Raw genomic sequence first — 23758 nt, 5'->3', positions numbered from 1 at the left:
ACCCCATTACCTAACATAGCCACGATTTCAAATTGTACTAAACATCAATTTTCACACATCTAAAACCAGTGTTTTTTATCAGCACTAACAAAAAGCAGAACAATTGTGGAAAAGTCTTGTTCCAAAGCCTCTTAAGAATTCGTCAATGGTATTGAGTGAAACTTTATCTCTTAGAAAGACTTCTCTAAATTCAAACATGAAAAGTTGTTCCTATCATTACTAAAATATTTTATGAAAATATAGTTAATGTGAAAGTCCCTGAGCTTTAAGATTCTTTTTTCATGTGGGCTATTTTAAAGCCTTTATTGAATTTGCTACAATATTGCTTCTGTTTTATGTTTTGGTTTTTTGGACAGAGAGGCAGGTGGGATCCTAGCTCTCCGCAACCCCTGCATTTGAACGGGGACTCTCAACCAGGGGACGACCAGGGAAGTCCCAAAGACCCTGAACTTTACATTTTATTGTGGTAGTTAACTGAGTAATTACATAAATATTTGTATTGTTATGAGCCATAAAGGACATGCTACTGAAATCCCTGGTGTGTCTGCTCAAAATAAAAATATAATTATTGACTTTGGAAAACCAAAACTTACAAAGTCACAGCAGAATTTAGAAGAAAAACTTCTGAAATTTTGTAGCTCCTAGAAATGAAATTGCTAATGACAGTAAAGGCAAATCTTAAGAAGATCTATTGTTTATTCTGACTCAATTTCGGGGAAAATAGCCTTGAAAAGGAGTGTCTGCAAAAAGCATGAAATCTTTTAAAAATCCTCCTTCCTTCTATATCATAATGTGGCCTCATCCTTCTTTATTTCTCAGTGAGAACAGCAGTTAAACATTAACATGGAATGGCTGGAGGTTCCCAAAGATATTTATCACAAGAAAACAAAAATATCCATCCTTTCACTTCTACAGAAGTGAGATTGTTTGGCTGATTATCCAGTTTGAGGGATATGAAAAGTAATTGACCTCTGAAATGGTAAAACCTCTCCTAAGAATTCAAATTAAGTATTCAGGGACAGGTCAAGAAATGTTTGAAATTTTAAAAGAATACACAATTGTTGAGCAGGCTGAGTTCCTCAAACAAGTATGAGCAGATGCACATGAAAATTGCAGAAGACAATTATTTAGGACAGCTTAGAGACCTGCTCACTGATCAGTGCTCCTAGTCTGTATGATCTTGTTGTAAAATCCATAAAACCAAGTACTAAGTTTTTCTTGTTGAAGAGGAATACCCAATACCTAGAATAGTGCCTTGAATTTGGTAGCGCTTCAATAAACATTTATGAAATTTACCAAAAAAATAAGTGAATGAAAAGTCAAGGCAACTATAAACTCCACGAAAAAATGGTGTGGCAGAAATTATTTCCTACCTCCTCAGTTGCCATCCCTCTTTCTTTGCTAATGGAACTCTAACTTTGTTTAAGTATAGGTCAGTTTCATCTACTTCAGGAGTGTTGGGACTCCTCTATGTCCCCCAGAGGGAGGCTGTGCGTGTGTGTTAAGTTGCTCAGTCATGTCCACCTCTTTGCGACCCCATGGACTGTAGCTCGCCAGGCTCCTCTGTCCATGGGATTTTCTAGGGAAGAATACTGGAGTGGGTTGCCATGCCCTCCTCCAGGGGATCTTCCCGACCCAGGGATTGAACCCAAGTCTCTGATGTCTCCTGCCTTGGCAGGTGGGTTCCTTACCACTAGTGCCACCTGGGAAGCCCAGAGGGAGAATAAAGTGAAAGTGTTAGTCGTTTAGTTGTGTCCAACTCTTTGGGACCCCATGGACTGCAGCCCGCCAGGCTCCTCTGTCCATGAGATTCTCCAGGCAAGAGTACTAGAGTGGGTTGCTATTTCCTACTCCAGGGGATCTTCCCAACCCAGGGATCAAACCCAGGTCTTCTGCATTGCAGGTAGATTCTTTACCATCTGAGCCACCAGGAAGCCAGAGGGAGAAATTAGTAAAAGCCAATCATGCTAATTTATCCCCTTTGATGGTGACTGGTTTACAAATAAATAGGTGATACAATACTGGTCAGTGAGACCCAAGAAACCTGCTGTGAAGTTTCTAAGAAAACTCTCACACGTAAGAAAAGGACAAGAAGGACTTCCCTGGGGTAAAGAATCTGCCTGCCAATGCAGGAGACATGGGTTCGATCCCTGATCTGGGAAGATCCCATATGCCACAGAGCAACAGGTCCATGCGCCACAACTACTGAGCCTTTGCTCTAGAGCCTGGGAACCGCAACTATTAAGCCCATACAAGGCAACTTGTGAAGCCCACACATCCTCCACAACAAGAGAAGCCACCGCAGTGAGAAGCCCAAGAGAAGTCACCACAATGAGAAGCCCGCACACCGCAACTAGAGGAAAGCCCATGCAGCAACGAAGACCCAGCGCAGCCAAAAATTAATAAATAAATAAAATTTAAAAAAAAAGAATGGACTGGAAGACAGGACATTCTTTCTTAAATCCAGCTGATGTTCTGTGACCCTTGCAGCTGCTGCAGCCCCCCTGTGACCATGCAGAGACAAGCCAGAGGACCAAAGCCAACAATTAACACAGCAGAAAAATGGAAAAGGCTTGGAACTTTCCTGATACTGTTGAGTTAGTCGCTAAATTAACCAACCCTGGAATTCCCAAGCTCTGGACTTCTTTTATGAGATGACAAACCTCACTATTGTTTAAGTCATTTTAAGCTGAGTCTTCTGCTACTTGTGGGGGGGGGGGGGAAACACCCCATGAGGCTGATGTTATTGGTTGGCTACTCATTCCTCACCTCTTTTTTCACTATAGAGAGTGAAAATGCAGATACTTGCTTTTCCAGCTTCCCTTACAGCTGGGAGTTTATGTGACCTAGTTTTGGCCAATGAGATATAAAGGAAAATCCACTTGGAGTTTTGAGAAAGGAATCACCCCCTCTCCAATCAAAACAAAAGAGAGAGGTATGGGAGGAGAATTTTCTTTCTCTTCTTGTAGAAGCAAAACTGAATGTGAAAACCAGGACACAGGATGGCAAAATGGAAGGAGGGAAGGGACTGGGTTCTGATGATACTGCCAGGACTCTGAACCAACCCATTGGCCCTGCTACTTTATACATGTTAAGAAAGTATGGGGGAAAAAAAAAAAAGAAAGTGAGAAACAGCCTTGTGGTTTAAGCCACTGTTGGCGAGATGGGTTTTCTATTAGTTGCAGCTTAGTGTATCCTTACTGATATATCCACATTTACAGAGCTGTTGAGTCAGAAAGGAAGTTTGGCTGTGAAGCACAGTCTAGCTCAGCAGTGAACATTTGCATGGCCATAATGATGTAAACAGTGACTTGTTTTAATCAAAAATTTAAAAAAGAACTCTACTGGGGGGAGCAGAGGGAAGGGAACAAATGGGATCAGGATATCTGAAAAGGTCCAGTCCTCATCACCATGACAGTAAGCAACAAATAACATCTAAACTTTCAAAATAAGACATACCTGGTGGTCCAGGGCAGAGGGTACAGGTTAGATCCCACATACGACTTGGCGGGGCCAAAACCAAAATAAAAAAAACCATAGTGGCTTAAGTGTATTAGAAATACGGAGAGATACATCAGGAGAAAGAAAAAACTGAAAATATCTGCTTTGGTAGAAAAGTGAAGCAGATAGGAAAGGCTGGGGCAGAGCGATTGCCCTGATTATGAGCCTTTCAGTTCAACTTGACTCTAAGAAATGAACACATATTCTCTGATAAAATCTTGAACTAATTTCAAATCAGATAATGTGCAAAAATGTTAGATTTGGAGACACATTTCACTGATCAAACCATGTCAAAGAGAAACTAACCAAAAACATGAGTAACTACATGAGAGATTACTCACTAACACGCTGTGTGCTGTGTTGTGCTTAGTCACTCAGTTGTGTCCAGCTCTTTGAGACCCCATGGACTGTAGCCTCCTCTGTCCATGAGGATTCTCCAGCAAGAATACTGGACTGGGTTGTCATGCCCTCCTCCAGGGGACCTTCCCAACCCATGGATCAAACCCAGGTTTCCCACATTACAGGCAGATTCTTTACGGTCTGAGCCACCAAGAAAGCCCTTAACATGCTTAGGTGTCTTCTAATAATTACAAAAATGGATGGATGTCACAAAGACTAGGCTGTTAAGGGTGTATGGTGATATGTATTTGTAATAAACATAGGAAATGTGAAGACAAAACCTCCAATTTTGATTTCCAGTTCAAGGCATCAATTCATCGGTTTACTGATACTAGTTTTGTGCATATCACATGCTTAGTCTAATACCCGAATCTCTTTGAATCCCTGTAGTAAAAAGCACTCAACATCCCAGCTGGGGAGCCAAGAGTAATCAATAAACATAAAGCACAGAACAGGGTAAGAAATGAACGAAGAGGAGTTGATAAGTGAGCACTGGTAAAGTCAGGCATGGCCTCTGGGAAATGTGGGTTTGACTTGAGCTGTAAAGAATGAATGGTGTTTCTGGATGCAGCAAGGAGGAGGGTGGGGTTCCAGATAAAATACATAAGACAAAGTCATTAAGGTAGGAAAGATCCTTAACATATAAAGAGCTCTTCTAGGGACTTCTCTGGCAGTCCAGTGGTTGAGAATCCTAGCTTCTCCTGCAGGGAACAGAGGTTTGATCCCTGGTCAGGGAATTAAGATCCCACATGCCAGTGTGGTGTGGCTAAAAAAAAAAAAAAAAAAAGAGCTCTGTTAATTAAAAAGAAAAAAGAAAAAGACCAGGAACCCAGTAGTAAAAGGGGCAAAGGATATAAGCAGATGTCATTCACCGAAGAGGGGGGCGAAAAACCCACAAAGAAAAGCAAATGGATCTTAAACACTGAAAAGATTCCCAGGCAAAGAGAGAAATATCCAATAAATTCCATTTTCATCTCCCACATTTTGCAAACATGAAAAAGATAATTCAGTGTGTGGCAGGCAGAATTCTAAGATGGTCACCCACCTCATGGTATACCAGCAGTTCTCCCAGTTCTTCACTCATACACTCATCTAGATGTTGCTGTGAAGAGATTTTGCAGATGTAATTATGTTCCCAAAACAAGTGACTTTTCAGGGTAATCTGGATAGGTATAACCTAATCACATGTGTCCTTTAAATCTAGGTCTAGAGGTCAGAGACAGGGAAGGCAGAGATCCAAAGCACAAGATTTGATTTGTTGTTGTTCACTTAATATTGGGGTCGGGGGGTGGGGGGCACGTGGCAAGGAAGGCGGGCAGTCTTTAGGAGTTGAGAATGGCCCCCAGCTGACAGCCAACAAGGAGAGGCAGACCTCAGTCCTACAACCATAAGGATCTGAATTCTGCCAACAACAGGAACAAGCTTGGAAGCAGATGTTTCACCAGAGCCTCCAGATAAGAACTCAGTCTAGCCAACACCTTGATTTTAACCTTGTGAGACCCTGAGCACAGAACTCAGCTATGCCATGCCAGACTTCTGACCTACAGAACTGTGAGCTAATAAATGGGTGGGGTTTTAAGCCACCGAGTTTGTGGCAATTAGAAAACTAATATGCTGTGTTTAAAAGGGTGTGGAGAAACGGGCTGATTCATTTCTCATTGGCCGGCATGTAAATAGGTATATCCTCTCTGGAGGGCAAGCTGGCAATATCTATGAAAATTGAAGTTGCTCATCCATTTGACCCAGCAACTCCACCTTTAAGGATTCATCCTACAGATGTACTCACACATGTGCAAGAAGATCCAAAACAACAACATACATTGCAGCATTGTGTGCAACAGCAAGTCTGCCACCTAAATACCTATCAATAGAAGACTAGCCAAATACATGATGGTATGGCCCCCAAAATGCAACCATTCCAGATACACTGATGTAGAAACAACATCAGGAATTATATTTAGGCAAAAATGCCAGGTTTAGGTGGTGTGCAGAATGCTACTATCTATATAGGGCCCCCCAAAGATATACAATCAGATCTGTTGGTAAATGCATAAGATATCTTGGGGATATACCCAAGAAACCAGTCCCAAGAACACTTTAGGGAGTGGACCGTGTGACTAGCAGACAGAGGAAAGAGGAAGGCTGTTCCCAGGCTACCTTGGTTCGCTTGTGTGTGTTACGTGTTCAGAAAAAAATACAAACGGAGGAACAAAATGAGCTCTGCCCTGTGGGTACTTGAAGAGAATGACACGGTTTCATTTATTTGTTTTGCCTTCCTCCTTCAAAGGAGGAAAGGGAAACTAGTAGGAGCAATGGAAGGAGAGGCTTGCCCTCTCTTCAACTGGCTCTTTCTCCTTGGAATGAATGGTACTGAGAGAGGCAGGCCCCTGGGCTAGAAAGCAGTTACTTGCCTAGCACGGTGGCCAGTGAGCTCAGCATCCAGCGTAACACTTTCACACACATTTCTTGTTGGTCTTTTTTTTTCTTTTTAAAGTGATTTTCTTTCTTTTTACTTTTGGCTGTGTGGGCTTTCTCTAGTTGTGGCTGGGGTGGGGGGCTACTCTCTAGGTGCGGTGCATGGGCTCCTCATTGTGGGGGCTTCCCTTGTTGCGGAGCCGGTGGGCTTCAGAAGTTGCATGATGTGGGCTCAGTGTTGCAGTTCCTAGGCTCCAGAGCACAGGCTCGGTATTGAGGTGCTTAGTTGCCCTGCAGCATGTGGGATCTTCCCAGACCAGGGATCGAACCCATGTCCCCTGCATTGGCAGGCGGATTCGTAACCACTGGACCCCCAGGAATGTCCTATTTGTTTGTCTTTGGTCATGTGTTTTAGTTCCCTGACCAGGGATCGAGCCCATGCTCCCTGCAACGGAAGTGTTGAGTCTTAACCACTGGTCCACCATGGCATTCCAGGGTATGTTTGTTTTTATTTTCTCCCTCCCTTCCCCCATCGACTATGTGTTTCATCTCTGAATCCTCAGCTTCAAGCAGTATACTGGCACACACTTTGTGCTCTAAAACTGTTTACTGAATGCATGAATGAATGAATGAACAAGCTTGGAGTTTATGTTACTGAGTACTAAGGGAGAAGACTGATTTTTGAGGTGCTAGGATCAAACTACAGTGGCTTTGAATGCCAGAATGAGTTGTCTACTTGAATCATTTGAGGGAACAGCTTTCACACTTAAAAATTGGCAGAAAACACAGGCGTTTGAAATCAGAAAAATCTCAAAACCACTTGGCAAACGAGGCTGTGCCGTATCCATGTTGTGTCACGAGGATGAATATTATCGCATGAAAAATGGCTGTCATTTCTGTGATTTCTTGAAGTACCCGAGAGCCTCAGAAAATGATATTCCCACTCTTCCCTTCTCAACCAGGGCTTTGAAAAGCTATCCATCCATAAGTGGATAAGACCCTGTGCTTCCAATGCAGGGGGCCCCCTGGCCCACATGCCTCGAGGTGAGATAGGGGAGCCTCGGCAGGAAAAATGAAAGCCATCTCCAAACTTCCCTCTCAGTCCAAATAAAGATGCTCTTTTTGGTTTCCTTTTTCAGTTCAGCTGGAAAGTAACAACCGTGCCACAACTGAAATGACCCCAGACAGGAAGAACAAGAAGGGGCAAGTTATGTGGAAATCAGGGGTTGTATGCACAGCCACTGCCGTCCTCCGGGAATTGCCCAACATGCCCTCCTGGGCCAGGTCGGGGATGAACCAGGCAGGCCTGGCCACGGAAGTGACCTGCCCACCTGCCCTTGGGCACTCCCACGGCCTTGGGCCACCCTGCCCAGGTTGCCATGGTAGTGGATGGGAACTGAGTTGCTTCCATGTCCTCTGGCCCCATGCCAGGACCAGGCTCCCGGCTGACAGGGAACACTCCCTGGGGCTGTCGCCCGGCCCTGACTCACCTGTCCTGGCACCGATAGGTGTGGCCTGAGCAGGGACTCTACCAGTAAGGACCTGGGTGGCCTCCAGAAAATGAGCACCTGCTTTCCTGTCAGCCTGGGATCCAGCCAGAGTGTTCCGGGCCCCTCAGAAAAGTACACTCAAGGGCTGAACACCTCAGTCTGCCTACCCTAAAATGTAAGGCAAGCGTCAATATCAGAAGGATAGATAAAAGGAACACAATTCTTTCCACAGGGATTAGCCTGACTTGGCCACCCAGTACAGATGGGGCAGCCCAAGTACTTATGGTGTTGAAGCCCTGGCCTTTTTTTTTTTTTTTTTTTGGCTGCACAGCATGCTGGATCTTCATTCCCTGACCAGGGATCAAACCAGAGCCCCCTGCACTGGAAGGTGGATTCTTAACCACTGGACCATCAGGGGAGTTCAATGAGATAGTTACTATTATTTGAAATTTACTCTTGGGAAGATTAAAACACAGAGAGGTCATGTGACTTGCCTACGTCACATAGCCAATAGCGGCAGAGCTAGGATTTAAACCAGGTTCTGGTCTCACTCCGGAGAAGGCAATGGCACCCCACTCCAGTACTCTTGCCTGGAAAATCCCATGGACGAAGGAGCCTGGTAGGCTGCAGTCCATGGGGTCGCCAAGAGTCAGACACGACTGAGCGACTTCACTTTCACTTTTCACTTTCACGTATTGGAGAAGGAAATGGCACCCCACTCCAGTGTTCTTGCCTGGAGAATCGCAGGGACGGGGGAGCCTGGTGGGCTGCCGTCTATGGGGTCACACAGAGTTGGACACAACTGAAGCGACGCAGCAGCAGCAGCAGCAGCTGGTCTCACTCAGGAAATAGCCATGTGTCTACAATTGTATAGGCTTCCCTCTGATTGTTTTTCTTCATTCCCCATTAGCCAATCTCATGCTAAATTCCCCTTGAAACTCTGACTTTGCTCTTTCCTCTCCAGTCCCCCATCCAGTCCCAGGCCTAGACCCCCACCACTCATTTCTTGATTCCTGGCCCAGCTTCTCAGTTGGCCTTTTACTGCCAGTCCTTGCTTAGAGTACACTTTTACACAAAATCCGGGCTACACCTCCTAAAACCCTGCTTTCTTTACATCATTATAATCATCTTTGGCTCTGCATCTTCGCCTGCAATGCATCCTGTATTCAGGGAGAACCTCAGCCCATACCCACATGTCGGTCTGCACAGACCCCCAATCAGCACATGCCATGCACATTCCCAGGCCCCATTTCCCAGCAGAACACATTCTTCTGTCTGCATAATCCTGTCTCTCCTCCAAGGCTCAGCTTAGTTCCCTCACCCTCCCCCCGCCACAGGCCACCCTGGCCCACAACTGTCCTCTCTCTCCACAACTGTGCTGTTTTCTAAGACCACACGGTCTGATCCTGAATTGTCCCCTAGGAGACCCTTATCTTTCCTCAGTGTGACTGTGAACTCCTCAAGGACACATGTGATGTTGAAACAGGAGGGAAGGGTGCAGGGCACAACCTTTAGAAGAACGACATAGCCGTTGAGCATACACAAAAACTGGTTAGGCCCAAGAAGGCAGAAAAGTAGACTTCCAGTGGACCTTGAGCCTTATTATACTCTCATCGTTGGAGAAGGAAATGGCAACCCACTCCAGTATTCTTGCCTGGAGAATCCCAGGGATGGAGGGGCCTGGTGAGCTGCCGTCGATGGGGTCGCACAGAGTCGGACATGACTGAAGTGACTTAGCAGCAGCAGCACACTCTCATCGTAATACATTTCGTGTGTGCTCAATCGCTTCAGTCATGTCTGACTCTTTGGGACCCCATGGACTGTAGCCTGCCAGGCTCCTCTGTCCATGGGGATTCTCCAGGCAAGAACAGTGGAGTGCATTGCCCTCCTCCAGGAGATCTTCCCAACCCAGGGGTCAAACCAGCATCTCTTATGTCTCCTGCGAGTTCTTTACCACTATCGCCACCTGGGAAGCCCTCGTAATACATTCAGTTCAGTTCAGTTCAGTCGCTCAGTCGTGTCCGACTCTTTTCGACCCCATGAATCGCAGCACGCCAGGCCTCCCTGTCCATCACCAACTCCCGGAGTTCACTCAGACTCATGTCCATCGAGTCAGCGATGCCATCCAGCCATCTCATCCTCTGTCGTCCCCTTCTCCTCCTGCCCCCAATGCCTCCCAGCATCAGAGTCTTTTCCAGTGAGTCAACTCTTCGCATGAGGTGGCCAAAGTATTGGAGTTTCAGCTTTAGCATCAGTCCTTCCAATGAACACCCAGGACTGATCTCCTTTAGGATGGACTGGTTGGATCTCCTTGCAGTCCAAGGGACTCTCAAGAGTCTTCTCCAACACCACAGTTCAAAAGCATCAATTCTTCGGCACTCAGCCTTCTTCACAGTCCAACTCTCACATCCATACATGACCACTGGAAAAACCATAGCCTTGACTAGACGGACCTTTGTTGGCAAAGTAATATCTCTGCTTTTCCGTATACTATCTAGGTTGGTCATAACTTTCCTTCCAAGGAGTAAGCGTCTTTTAATTTCATGGCTGCAGTCACCATCTGCAGTGATTTTGGAGCCCAGAAAAATAGTCTGACACTGTTTCCACTGTTTCCCCATCTATTTGAAATGAAGTGATGGGACCAGATGCCATGATCTTCATTTTCTGAATGCTGAGCTTTAAGCCAACTTTTTCACTCTCCTCTTTCACTTTCATCAAGAGGCTTTTTAGTTCGTCTTCACTTTCTGCCATAAGGGTGGTGTCATCTGCATATCTGAGGTTATTGATATTTCTCCTGGCAATCTTGATTCCAGCTTGTGCTTCTTCCAGTCCAGCGTTTCTCATGATGTACTCTGCATATAAGTTAAATAAGCAGGGTGACAATATACAGCGTTGACGTACTCCTTTTCCTATTTGAAACCAGTCTGTTGTTCCATGTCCAGTTCTAACTGTTGCTTCCTGACCTGCATATAGGTTTCTCACCCACAAGCACCATGACAGTTCTGTAACAGAGCAGGACCCCATGGTCTTTGCTCCGCCCCCACCCGACCGGCGCCCACCCATGTCTTCTGCCTGCCTTTTACCTGTGGAAAATTTCAAAGAATTAAGTTTAATCAGAGAAATGAGAAATGCAGAAACAAAGGAAAACAGTCAAAGGAGACCAAATAATAATAACGTAGTCATTAGGCATAGTCAAGCACCTCTAGTTCCTTCTCAAGGACTATAGATTTTGAGCCACATCCTGTGAGCTGTCTTAGCGATACTAAAACACCAGGTGGAGAAGTTAACTACGTGATGACCAGACTGTACCCAGGACATGAGCTGCCACAATTCTGAGAACTGGCCTCAGAGAAATGGGAACAAGTGGACCCTGGAACTGAAGATTAACTCTACCTAAATGAAGATGACCAATTTCAGATGACTGTCAGAGCTGACTGTGCTGTTTCTGCACGTAGCCCCTCCTTTTGACTATAAAAGTTCTTGCCCCACTGGTTGCCAGTTGGGGGGTGGGGCGGAGAGTCGGCCTTTGAACAGACGTCAGTCCTGACCCCGCCCACCAAGCCTGTTGCCGGCATCTGAAATAAAGCAAACTTTCGTTTCCACCAACCTGGCCTGTTTATTAGCTTTTGAGCAGCGAGCAGCCAGACCCACACACTCTTTCAGTAACAGTGCCAAGGCCACTCATAAAAGGCCAAAAAATGGGCAGTGATCCGGCTCCTGGAAATCCCTGCCCCTTCCTCTAAGGAGTTGAAACAATCCTCCCACTCATTAACCTAGGAAATTATCCAGTCCATAAAAACTAACCACCCTGTATTTCAGGGCCTCTGGCCTTCTGAGATGGCCCACACTCCATCTGTGGAATGTGTTTATCCCAAGGCTGTTCTTGCCTTTTGAGAGGGACTGAATTCTGTCTATGAAATGTGTATCTCTCTAAATAAATTCACTTCTTACGTATCACTTTGTCTCTCACTGAAATCTTTCTGCAACATCAAGAATCTGAAAACCATAATTCCAAAAGATACATGGAGCCCAGTGGGTTATTTTGTTTGTTTAAATATTTATTTATTTGGCTACACCAGGTGTTAGTTGTGGCACATGGGATCTTTACTTGTGGCATGTGGGATCTAGTTCCCTGACCAGGGATCGAACCCCAAGCCTCCTGCACTGGGCACACAGAGTCTTAGCCACTGGACCATCTGGGAAGTCCCATAGCCCAGTGTTTGTTGCAGCACTATTTACAATAGCTAGGTTACATGGAAGCAACCTAAATGTCCACCAACAGAGGAACGGATAAAGATGTGGTACATATATACAATGGAAAATTATCAGCCGTAAAAAGGAACAAAATTGGGCTATTTGCAGAGACATGGATGGACCTAGAGATTGTCATACAGAGTGAAGTAAGTCAGAAAGAGAAAAATATCATGTAATAACATGTATATGTGGAATCTAGAAAGATAGTACAGATGAACCTATTTGCAAAGCAGAAATAGACCCAGACATACAGAATAAATATATGGACACTAAGGGGAGAAAGGGAAGGGTGGATTGAACTGGGAGACTGACATTAACATATAAACACTACTATGTATAAAATAGGTAACTAATGAAAACCTGTATAGCACAGGAAACTCTTTAAAAAATGGGAAATACATCTTCAATTTGTTTAATATCCACACAATAGGATACTACTTAGCAATGAAGAGAAATAAACTATTTCTACCTGTAACAACAACAAAAAGAACCTGAACTTCAATAAGTCCTGAGATTAAGTGTGTGATCTCAATTAAAAGACAGGAGGTGGGGGGGGGCGCTTCCCTAGTGGCTCAGTGGTATAGAATTTGCCTGCCAATGCAGGAGACACAGGTTCAAACCCTGGTCCAGGAAGGTCCCACATTCTGAGGAGGAACTAAAGCCTGTGCACCACAGCTAGAGAGTAGCCCCCGTTCTCTGCAACTAGAGAAAAGCACATACAGCAATGAAGACCCAGCGCAGTTATAAATAAATAAAATTATATCTTTCTAAAATTGTCATTTTAAAAATAAAATAAAAGATATATGGGGGGATTCCCTGGTGGTCCAGTGGTTAGGCCTCCTCACTCTCACTGCCAAGGGCCTGGGTTCAATCCCTGGTCAGGGAATTAAGATCCCCACAAGCCACACAGCCCGAAAAGAAAAAAAAAAGACTTCCCTGGTGATCCGGTGGTTAAGACTCCACTTTCACTGTAGGGGGAGTGGGTTGCATACCATGGTGTGACCCCAAAAAATAAAAAAAGATTGGGTTCAAGTCCCAATCTGAGTTGTGCAGTTTCAAAGTCATACATTTCCTTGTAAATCACTCTCTCGTTTAGGGTACTTTACTAAAATGGTAGTTACACAGATCCCATCTTAGACTTGCTTAACCAGAATCTCTGAGGGTAGGCTCAGGTGTCTACATTTTTTTTGGTAATAGCTTAAGTGAGTTATAGGACTTCCCAGGTGGCTCAGATGGTAAAGTGTCTGCCCGCAATGTGGGAGACCTGGGTTCTATCCCTGGGTCGGGAAGATCCACTAGAGAAGGAAATGGCAACCTACTCCAGTACTCTTGCCTGGAAAATTCTATGGACGGAGGAGCCCAGTAGGCTACAGTCCATGGGGTCGCAAAGAGTTGGACACGACTGACTGACTTCACTCATTTTAAGTGAGTTATACCTTACGTACCATAAAATTCACCTTTCTTTCTCTTCTAGTTTTATTGAGATCTGGTTGACAAACAGTGCTGTAGAAATTTTAGGTCTACAGCATAATGATTTGGCTTACGTAAGTCATGAAAATGATTACAAGTTTAGTGAATATTCCTTGTGAGGAGAAAATTCACCCTTTTAAAGTGTACAAGTTATGGTTTTTAATATATTCACAGAGTTCTGCAAGCATCACCACTGGCTAATTTTAGAACATTTTCATCACCCCCAAAGGAAATTCCATACCCATTAGCAGTCACTCCCCATTCCCCTCTTCCTCCAGCCCCTAGCAACCACTAATCCACTGGTCTCTATGGATTTGTTTATTCTGGAAATTTCCTTTAAAGAAAATCATACAATGTGTGGTCCTTTGTGACTGCTTAGCATTAAGTTCGGAGAAGGCAATGGCACCCCACTCCAGTGTTCTTGCCTGGAGAATCCCAGGGACAGAGGAGCCTGGTGGGCTGCTGTCTATGGGGTCGCACAGAGTTGGACACGACTGAAGCAACTTAGCAGCAGCAGCAGCAGCATTAAGTTTTCGAGGCTCATCTATGTTGTAGCAGGTGTCAGTATTTCATCCCTTTTAATTGCTGAATGATATTCCACTGTAGGGACAGACCACATTTTGTTTCCATGCATCTTTTGCTGGATATTTGGCCTGTTTCCACTTTTTGACTATTATGAATAATGCAGCTGTGAACATTTGTGTACAAGTTTTTATGTGGACATAAATTCTCACTTCTCTGGGGTAGACACTAGAATGGCTGGGTCATGGGATAACTCTTATGTTTAACTTTTTGAGGAACCTCTGAAGTCTTTTCCACAGCAGCTGCACCAACAATAAATGAGGGTTCTAGTTTCTCCACATCCTTGCCGTATGTATTTTTAACACAATCCATGGGTATGACAAAGTTTGAGGTGCTAAATTCTGGAAGCCCTGCTTGTCTACCATCCCAAGAATTACCTGGGACTACTTTGAGGTGTTGGGTGGCCCTGGGTGAATGACCTTCTGAGACAGGATAGAATGGAGCTGGGCACAACCTCTAAACGAATGACATAGCCGTTGAGGATACACAAAAACTGGTTAGATCCAAGAGGGCAGAAGATTGGACTTCCTGTGGACCTTGAGCCTTATTACACACTCGTAATATATTAGCATATGCTAAATGACATAACCCGGAGAAGGCAATGGCACCCCACTCCAGTTCTCTTGCCTGGAAAATCCCATGGACGGAGGAGCCTAGTGGGCTACAGTCCATGGGGTCGCTAAGAGTCGGACACGACTGAGCGACTTCACTTTCACTTTTCACTTTCATACATTGGAGAAGAAAATGGCAACCCACTCCAGTGTTCTTCCCTTGAGAATCCCAGGGATGGGGGAACCTGGTGGGCTGCCGTCTATGGGGTCGCACAGAGTCGGACACGACTGAAGTGACTTAGCAGCAGTAGCAGCAAATGACATAACCACAGACACCATGACAGTTACTAGGCGGACCACAAAAGGCCAAAACGTGGGTGGGGGCCAAATCCTGGAAATCCCTGCCCCTTCCCCAAAATAGTTAGAACAATCCTCCCATTGTTAGCTTATGAAATTACCCAGCCCATAAAAACTAACCACTCACACACACAGACAAGCACACACAGCCTCTCCCTTTCTGAGATGGCCCATGGGCTATCTGTGGAGTGTCTATCTCTCAGAAAATCTACTTATCAGTTTGCCTCTTACCGAATTCTTTCTCGCCAAGACTCAAAGAACCTGAGCTTCTTTAAGTCCTGAGACGACGTATGCAGTTTCAGCTGGGAGATTTGGGGTTCAAACCCCTTTCCTAAGCTAAAGATTGTAGGTTCAAGTCCCATCTGAGGCACAATAGGGCTTGAGTCCCATCTGCGGTGCGGTTTCACTTCCACAGAGATCCCCAGATGGAGGTGGTGGAAACAGCGTAACTAGGAGCAAAAGCATGGCAGCCCAGGTGCTAAAACTAAAGGCCCAAGAAATGAGGGCTTAGAGATATTTAGGAGGAAGTAGCTGCTCTGGGGGTAAGGCCTGAGACCCAGCCAGGTCCTGACTCAGCCTTTGTTTTGCTGTTTGTGTGTTACTGGGTCATTTAGCCTCCGGGGCAGGCCTCTATTGTGTAAAAACAAAAAAAACAAAAACAAAAAAACAACGAGGATGGCATTTGCTCTCCATCCTCACCCCTGCTCCCCTCCCCCACCCCAAGAAAGAGGCTGTAAGGTTAAAATGGGCTAATTGAAAGCATCTGGTGGTAGTCCTGGCTCCTTTGCTTGATTATGCTATTACCTCTGTCTAGTCCTCAGGTGGGAACCGGAGGGCATGGTCCGTGGGCCAGGGGGTGCCACAATTTTCCGGACTGATCTAGTAGTTGTGATTCCTTCCACGTCCTACAGCCCTGGTTTAAATCCCCACCCCCACAGCTTTAAAGGACTAAAATAAACAGGAAGTTTCCGTTTCACCTCGCTCTCACTGAGGCTTGGGCAGCATGTGGTTTTAGCTGTCCAGTTCCGTATCTCTCTTGAAGGACCTTTCAGGCCAAGGTGTGGCTCCTTTGTACTCAAAGTAAAGCGTCCTCTTTTTTGTTTGTTTCTGCGGGTTGTTTTTTTTTTTTTTGCCTGTATGACTTCCTATCCAGAAATGATTCTAGTCCCCTCTCCCCTCCACACACATGGAGAGAAAAGGTGCTGAAATCATAGGGTTAGAATTCATAGCAAAGCCCACCGCCCCGGATCCTGTGGCAAATCCACATGCAGCTATTTGTGTAGGACTCTGACAGCTGTTACTCAGAAGCATAGTTCCTGAGAGCACAAAGAACGTTTCTTTGAACCAAGTGAAACCTTAGTCCCTGGAACAACTGAAGGGTGTTTCCTTGCCTTGCCGGCGCAGGCTCCCTGTGGGGTGGGTCAGAGTCAGGCGAGACCCGGCTTTTCTTTGTCTCTGGGTTTGTTACCGAGTCCCAAGGAGGACTCAGCCAAGGCCACCACATGTCAGTCAAATGGTGGAGGAAGGGGGGGGCGGTGGAGAACTGCTGTACACGGCATCAGAGGTTATGTTTCCTCTCTGCCATGTCAAGAACTGCAGACCCCTGCTAGAAGTCTACGTGGAAATAGTCATTGAGGATAAACAACTGTTCACAGCTGACAGCCATCACCGATCAGCCCCGACAGGCCTCCCTTCTCCTGCTTCCTGGAATTGTATTCCTTGGCTGGGAGAGGAGCAGATGGTGTAAGTTCATTTGCAGCTTTGGAATGAAGGTTTTCCCCTCTCCCACCTTTTTAAATAGAAAAACGAATGGATTCCACACGGGCTGCTGCCCAAGTCTCTGCTAAATTTTATCAAGCCTCTGTATGGTTCTCATGTCGCCTCGTGATCCAGATCTCAGTCATAAATAAATAAATAAGCCCATCGGAACCTCTGATCCTTTCCTTCCCAGAAATCGGATGAGTCACCAGCTCCTCAACCTCCCACTTGCAGAAGCCAGCGAGAGCAGAGCTAACCGGACTCTGCCCTGAGGAAGAAGCAGGTGAGGCCTTTGCCCCCTGCCTGCTCGGCAGTCTTCTGGCCTTTCCAGAATGGGGTTCCAGTCCCAGGAAGGGGTAGGGGAGCTCTGTTCGTGACTGGAAGAGTCAAGAGGACTTCTCCTAAGAGGGCCAAGAAAAAAAACTTGCCAGAGTTTTGAGGAAATGAGGCCACCCAGGTTTTCGGGATGTGTCCCCAGCACCGTGTCCTAGGGATAGAGGCCTTTGAACTGGAGGGAGAAATCCATGGGGGAGCTCATGGTACACCTTCTTTTTTTAAAAAAAGAAATTATTTATATTTATTTGGCTCCATCGGGTCTTAGTTGCCTGCAGCACAGTTGCATCATGTGGGATCTTTCATTGAGGTGCACGTACTCTGTCTAGTCGCGGCACTCTCTCTGAGGCATGTGGGATCTGAGTTCCCTGACCAGGGATCAAACCACGACCCCTGCACTGCAAGGTGAATTCCCAACCACTGGACCACCAGGGAAGTCCCCAACGTGCACCTTCTATTCCCTCGAGCTTGCCTAGGGTCAGCCCTCCAACTTCATCCAGTCCCAGACCAGGCTGGGGGGACAGTGAGAATTGGACTCTGAATGCATCCACACTGACCTTCCAGAAGCTTCGGCTGGAGGCACTTTCCAGGCCTCACTCCATAGCAGCATCAGTGGACTGGAACTGCCTTGTTCCTTACCAGGTGCCCTGCCCACACAGTTTGGTGGGTTGGGGGCCACTCTGTCCCCAGGGGGCAGTTTCTAGTCTGGCACTAGCGTCCCCCCACCTGGCGATGATAACCCTCAGACTCTAGGGCATCGTCCAGAATGTTGATGGTTGGGAGATGGCTCTGGAAAATGACCAAGGTTAAAAAATAACTAAACAGTGCCTCCCATCCTGCCACCCCAACTCCCTGCCGGGCTATATGTAAAGGGGGACAGAGCCTCCTGTTTCAGGAATTTAATTCATTGGCTAATGATGCAAGCTCAAGATAGAAGGCCTCTCAGCCATCCCTCTGCCCTGAGGGCAGTGCTGTCCTGCCTCCAAGGAGGCAGTGGCACTTTGGCAGGTCTCCGTGTCTCAGGCTGATGTTCCTTTGCTAGCCTGAGGTTGTCAATGAAGATAAAAGAAGATAATGTAGGGGAACTTTCAGGACTGCTGCAATGTTCTATAATTTCATCTACCCAGGTGTAGACATGTGGCAGAATTCATTGAGCTGGTCACTTAGGATTTCTGCACTTTGCTACATATAAATCATATATCTGAAAAGAAGTATTGTTGGACTGAGAAAGAACAGAAAAACAAGACAACAGATGTGCAAAGGTACTTTGTAAACCATTGGTTTCATGGATTTTTAAAACTTTTTAGTGAAGTATAGCTACTATCCTGACTTCTAATATCAGGGATTCGTTGGTCTCCCTTTGAGCTTCATATAAACAGATCATACAGTATGAACTCTTATGCTTGTTTGCCTTTTCCCTCCATATGATGAGGCTCATCCGTGCAATACCAATAGCTTGTTCATTCTTGTTACTATATAGTATTCAGTTGTGTGAAGACACACCCTTTCTCTGTTCCATGTTGGTGGCAGGTATTTGGGTAGTTTCTAGTTGGGGGCTGTTCCAGAGTGCTGCTGTGAACATTTTTATCTTTGGGTAGACCACCATTTGCCTTTCTATTGGGTCTATACCTAGGAGCGGAATTGCTAGATCAGGGAATGTATATATTCAGTTTGGGTAGATATGTATTGTTGATTACTAAAGGACAATCCTGCAGCGTTCTCTTCACCAAAATAATTCAACATACAAAGCTTTAAATGAGCCCCTTACATCAATTTCACATAGAAAACGGTCACCTACCACCCCAGCACCATTCTGCAGCTCAGTATTCGTGCCAGCAGCGTAGATTTACTTGTCTAGCCTCTATCCCTACTGCTAACACCAGTGGACACCAGTGAAGCTTGTTCAACAAGGCCCCATTTCCATATGTCACCATATCAAGGGTTTAGGGTTTCAACATATGAATGGTGGGGACAAGGTCGGGCAACAGTTCAGCCAGGAAAACCCTGTTCATTTCTGTGCTAGGTCAGAGTTATGGAGGAGACAGGTATGGGGTGGGAGGCAGGCCACCTGAGCATGGCCAGGGCAAGACGTGGAGCAGAGAGGAGTTTTCCAGTAGGAGGAGCGGCTGTATAGCCTCCTTTCTTCCATTAGCTGGGGCTTCCCAGGTGGTGCTAGTGGTAAAGAATTGCAGTGGCCTGCCAATGCAGGAGCCACAGGAGATGAGGGTTTGATCCCTAGGTCAGGAAGATCCCCTGGGGGAGGAAACAGCAACCCACTGCAGTATTCTTGCCTGGAGAATCCCATGGACAGAGGAGCCTTGGTGGGCTATGGTGGCAAAGAGTTGGACACAACTGAGTGACTGAGCGCGCGCGCACACACACACACACACACACGCACTTAGCTGGTTCACCACTGTGTCCCCAGCATCTGTAAGCAAAAGCTCTGGCACGCAGTGTGTGCCCCATAAATGCTGCTTTTAGAATCTATTTTTATGGGAATTCTCAGGCATACAAAAACTGAGAGACTAGTGCAATGAGCTCCTATATTCCTATCACCCAACTTCAACAACAATCATCATCTGGCCCATCTAATATCACCTACCAGCTGTCAGAATCAGCATTCTAAGGACAGCAAATAGTATGTAAAAGACATGGAGACATGAAGACTACATGATGTATGTGTTCAGCCTCCAAAGGGTTAAAGGGTGACCAGATTCAGGAGCTTCCCTGGTGGCTCAGAGGTTAAATTGTCTGCCCACAATGCAGGAGACTTGGGTTCGATCCCTGGGTCAGGAAGATCCCCTGGAGAAGGAAATGGCAACCCACTCCCGTATTCTTGCCTGGAGAATCCCATGGACGGAGGAGCCTGGTGGGCTATAGTCCACAGGGTCGCAAAGAGTCGGACACGACTGAGCGACTTCACTTTCACTTTCACTTTTCAGATTCAGGAGTAGAATCCTGGGGGAGTGGTGGTCCCTGTGACTATTCCATCTCTGGCCTGCATCGCCCTGATCTCATCTTTTCCCACAACATATACTGAGAGCCTACCAAGGGCCATCCCTGAAAGGGGTCACAGGGCAGCTCCACTTCTCTGACTGTCTAGGGAGAGAGACCAATGGGGGGAAACTAGCAGTATGCCAGGATAGTGCTCGGACAAGGAGGCTGTAGGCATCTGACCAGGCTTGGCAGTCAGGAAAGGACTCTTGGAAGGAGTGATATTTTGTGATGGCTATTCTCCATTTGCCCCCAGATCCATTCTATGTGCTTGGAAGCTGACCTTTAACAGACTTCAGCAACCAAGCTCCCTTGCCTCTCTGGCTTCTAGGTGGTCCAGCCCATCAGAAGAACAGGCAGGAGACTGAGGTGGAAAAAAAAAAAGAAATTAGAGTCTCCATTCTTCTTTGTTTTATGCCCCACTGCAGTTCTGGCAGTGCCAGAACCATTTGTGGCCATGGCTTCTGTCAAGTGGCCCCTTTTCATGGCTTCAGCTCTTGCCAGCGCATCATTGCCTCCACCTACCCCTTCAGATCTATGGGTGTTAATGGCTTCCTGCTGTTGCTAGTTGCTGGGTGCCTCAATGTCCCCTGTTAATTCCTTTCATCCTGCCAACACCTTTGCAAATGGTCCCTTCAATCTCTGACTCCCCTGCTGGTCCAGTGGTTAAGAATCTGCCTGCCAATGCAGGGGACTTTGGTTCAATCCCTGATCTGGGAAGACTCCACATGCCTCAGAGCAACTAAGCCCGTGCAGCACAACTACTGAGCCCATGTGCCACAACAACTACTAAAGCCCGAATGCCCCAGAGCCTGTGATCCTCAACAAGAGAAGCCACTGCAATGAGAAGCTGGCACACTGCAAGGAAGAGTAGTCCCCACTCGCTGTAACTAGAGAAAGCCCACGTGCATCAATGAAGACCCAGCTCAGACAAAAGTAAATTGTTAAAAAAGCTCAAAAGTTCTGCATGAAGAAAGTAAGCAAGTGCTTGCAAAAGGATGGAAGAATGTTGAAAGGGCACTGGAGTCCACCTTTTATCCCCCCCACCCTCTGTTATCTATTTTTTTGGGCCGGGCCATGCAGCTTATGAGATCTTAGTTCACGACAAAGGATTAAACTTGCACCCCCTGCAATGGAAGCATGGATTCAACCACTGGGGCCACCGGGGACATCCCCTCAAAGAGCTCTTAATGGCCAAAGTTAGAACAATTTGAAGAACAAAATAAATAATGACAGTGTTGAATTATATCCTATAGAATAAAATAAATACCTGGAAGTCCATACTAATAGTACTAACTGAATTAATGAATAAATGGGACTTCCCTGGTGGCCCAGAGGTTAGGACTCTGCACTTTCACAGTCGAGGATGCGGGTGTGATCCCTGGTTGGAGAACTAAGACCCCACAAGCCAAGTGGTGTGGGCAAAACAGTAAATAAATGAGGGAGAAGGGACAGCTCTTCCTTGCAGGAGAATTCCAATTAATAAATGTAGAAGGAATGAGGGGAGTACAAACAACACACAGCACAGTAATAACAGTGGCGGGCGAGATCCACTGATGGATGCTAAAAGCCGCGAGCAAAAGTGTGACGGGAAGCAGGATATGCACATAGTCTCAAACTATCTTCTCCAAGATATTTATTAATAACAAAGGAGGAAATAGTAAATTTCAATGGAGAAACAGCGCAAACCACCTTAACATCATCAGTAATGAGACACATTAATATCCTGTATCCCCAGATACGGTGAGAGGAGCATAGCATCATTTCTGTGGATTCTTGCTAAAAATGCATAACCTCAATCTAACCACAAGAAAACATCAGACAAACCTGAATGGAGAGATGTTCCACAAAATACATGACCAGTACACTTCAGAGGCATCAAAGCAAGACAAGGGAATACTGAAGAACCGTCAGAGATTGGAGGAGACTGAGATGTAAGGACCAAATGCAATGAGGAATCCTGGGTTGGATCCTAAAACAGTAAAAGAATATTGTTTTTTTTTGAAAAGGTGAAATTTGAATTAATTTCATAGATTTTTGTTTTGCTATTGTTCTTTATTTTTTATTGAGGTAATATTGGTTTCTAACATCATATGAGTTTCATGTGTGCAACATTTCTACTTCTGTATACACTGCAGTATGCTCACCACCAGTTTCGCTTCCGTGTGTCATCCTATAGGTGATCCCCTTTACCCATGTTGCCCTTCCCCAACCCTTCCCCTTCCTCTCTGGTAATCACTCCTTGGTTCTCTGTATTTACATGTTTATTTTTGTTTGGTTTGTTTATTCATTTCTTTTTTTGTTTTTTGGACTCCACAAATAAGTGAAATCACACAGTACATGTCTTTCTCCATCTGACTTATTTCACTTAACTGGATACCCTCAACATCCATCCAGTGTTGTCATAAATGGTTAACAGTTTATCTTTTTTACGGCTGAGTGTTGATTATTATATTAATCAGGTTGTACATTACATCCCTAGGTATTTACTTATAACTGGTAGTGTGTGTGTACCTTTTGACCACTGTCATCCAATTCCTCGTCCGTTCTACCTGCTGCTTCTGGCAACCACAAATGTGATCTCTCTTCTATAAGTTTGTTTGTTTTCAAAATATAGTTAATCTACTACACTGTTAGTTCCTGTTACACAGCATGGTGATTTGATATTTCAAATGATGATTACCATGGTAAGTCTAGTTATCGTATGTCACCATACAAAAATATTCATAGTTATTTTCCCCACACTGTGCATTTCATACCTGTGACTCATTTATTTCACAGCTGAAAGTCTGTACTTCTTAATCTCCTTCACCTAATTCCTTCCTCTCTCTACCCTCTCCCCTTTGGCAACCATCTGTTTCCCTGTATCTATAACTCTATTTCTGTTTTGTTACGTTTGTTCATTTGTTCTGTTTTTAATTTTAAAATTTATTTTATTTAGCCATTCTTTTTTTTTTTTTGGCTGTGCTGGGTCTTTGTTACTGCGTGCTCTTTTCTCTAGTTGCAGTGAGTGGGGGCTAATCTCCAGTTGTGGCGCACCGGCCTTTCATTGCGGTGGCTTCTCTTGTTTCAGAGCACAGGTTCTAGGCCACTCAGGCTCCAGGAATTGTGGCATGTAGGCTCAGGAGTTGCGATTCCCGGGCTCTAGAGCACAGGCTCAACAGTTGTGGCTCACAGGCTTAGTTGCTTTGCTGCATGTGAGATCTCAGACGAGGGACCAAACCCGTGTCTCCTGCTTTGGCAGGTGGATTCTTTACCACTGAGCCAACAAGGAAGCCCTGTTTTATTTTTTAGACTCCACATACAAGTGAAACCTGCAGTAGTTTTGATTTGCATTTCCCTAATAAGTAGTGATGTTGAACATCCTTGCGTGTGCCTATCGGCCATCTGTATGTCATCTTTGGAAAAATGTTTACTCAGCTCCTCTGCTTATTTTTTAATTGGGTTTTTTGTTGTTGTTGTTGCTGTTGCTAAGGTTCACAGTTTACTAAATAGCATCACACTGAGCTTAAATTCCTGGTTTTGATCATTGTATTGGGTTGGCCAAAAAGTTCGTTCAGGTTTTTATGTACGATGTTAGAACAAGGAAAAGCGGAGTGAAGGATATGCAGAAAGTCTTTGTCCTTTTTGGTGTGACATTTTTGTAAATCCAAA

General features: G+C 45.4%; 1 long non-coding RNA gene across 1 annotated transcript; it reads right to left on the bottom strand.

Annotated features, from left to right (window-relative positions):
• Positions 1-4314: 4314 nt before the first annotated feature.
• On the bottom strand, positions 4315-15482 carry LOC147340201 (uncharacterized). Its single transcript, XR_015158663.1, has 3 exons — positions 15251-15482; positions 4946-5002; positions 4315-4666 (listed from the first exon to the last, which is right to left on the bottom strand). It is a non-coding gene; the product is annotated as an uncharacterized LOC147340201 (long non-coding RNA).
• Positions 15483-23758: the final 8276 nt, after the last annotated feature.

The sequence above is a fragment of the Bos grunniens genome, chromosome X (genome assembly GCF_055505025.1).
Source record: "Bos grunniens cultivar Pamir isolate PY7600 chromosome X, Bosgru_T2T1.0, whole genome shotgun sequence".
In the NCBI taxonomy this organism is placed as follows: domain Eukaryota; kingdom Metazoa; phylum Chordata; class Mammalia; order Artiodactyla; family Bovidae; genus Bos; species Bos grunniens.
This window is presented reverse-complemented; position numbering and strand designations above follow the sequence as displayed.